The following is a 1,367-nucleotide window of genomic DNA, read 5'->3' as shown; positions in this document are numbered from 1 at the left end:
AGAAAACGAAAAACAGAAAATAAGAACAAGGAATGAGTCCACCTTAGTGATGGTGGCGTTTCCTTCTTGAGAAACCAATGATGTCCTTGAGCTCTTCTATGTCTCTTCCTTGTCTTTGTTGCTCCTCCCTCATTGCTTTTTGATCTTCTCTTATTTCATGAAGGATGATGGAGTGCTCTTGATGTTCCACCCTTAATTGTCCCATGTTGGAACTTAATTCTCCTAGGGGGTGTTGATTTGCTCCCAATAGTTTTGTGGAGGAAGGTGCATCCCTTGAGGTATCTCAGGGATTTCTTGATGGTGAGCTTCCTCATGTGTTTCTTGAGCTCCATGAGTGGGCTCTCTTGTTTGCTCCATCCTTTTCTTAATGATGGGCTTGTGAGATGAATCTTTCTATCTCCTATGGCTCAGAGGTGGAAGCAATTATCTTTCCTTTCCTCTTTCTTGTGGTTTCTCTGGCCTTAGGTGCCATTAATGGTTATGGAAAAACAAAAAAGCTATGCTTTTACCACACCAAACTTAGAATGTTGCTCACCCTCGAGCAAAAGAAGAAAGAATAGAAGAAGAAGAAGAAGAAGAAGAAGAAGAAGAAGAAGAAGAAGAAGAAGAAGAAGAAGAAGAAGAAGAAGAAGATATGGAGGAGATGGAGGGATATGTGTATTCGGCCATATGGGTGGGATTGGGTGGGGAAGAGATGTTGAATTTTGAAGGTAGGTGGGTGTATGGATGTGAGTGGTAAAGTGGTGATAGGGAAGAGAGATTAAGGTGATTGGTGAAGAGTTTTGGGGAAGAGTGTTTATGGGATTGTGTGAAAGAGGGGTGAGAAGAAGTGAGTGGAGGTAGGTGGGGATCCTGTGGGGTCCACAGATCCTGAGGTGATCCTGTAGGGTCCACAGATCCTGAGGTGTTCAAGGATTTACAACCTTGCACCAAATTAGGCATGCAAAATACCCTTGCACACAACTCTGGGCGTTCAGCGCCAGATTGGTGCTTGTTCTGGGCGTTGAACGCCCATTTGTTGCCCATTTCTGGCGTTGAACGCTAGAACCATGCTTGTTCTGGGCGTTCGGCACCAGCTCTTCTCCAGGGTACAATTCTGGCATTCAAACGCCCAGATGCTGCCCATTTTGGGCGTTCAGCGCCAGAACCATGCTCTTTTCTGGCGTTGAACGCCAGCCAGATGCTTCTTCTCTAGGGTGTAATTTTTCTTCTGCTGTTTTTGATTCCGTTTTTAATTTTTATATTTATTTTATGACTCCACATGATCATGAACCTGATAAAACATGAAAGAACAAGAAAAATAAAATTAGATAAATAAAAATTGGGTTGCCTCCCAACAAGCGCTTCTTTAATGTCAATAGCTTGAC

Source organism: Arachis ipaensis, chromosome B10 (genome assembly GCF_000816755.2).
Source record: "Arachis ipaensis cultivar K30076 chromosome B10, Araip1.1, whole genome shotgun sequence".
Taxonomy (NCBI): domain Eukaryota; kingdom Viridiplantae; phylum Streptophyta; class Magnoliopsida; order Fabales; family Fabaceae; genus Arachis; species Arachis ipaensis.
The sequence above is the reverse complement of the archived record's forward strand: the minus strand, read 5'-3'. Positions refer to the sequence as shown.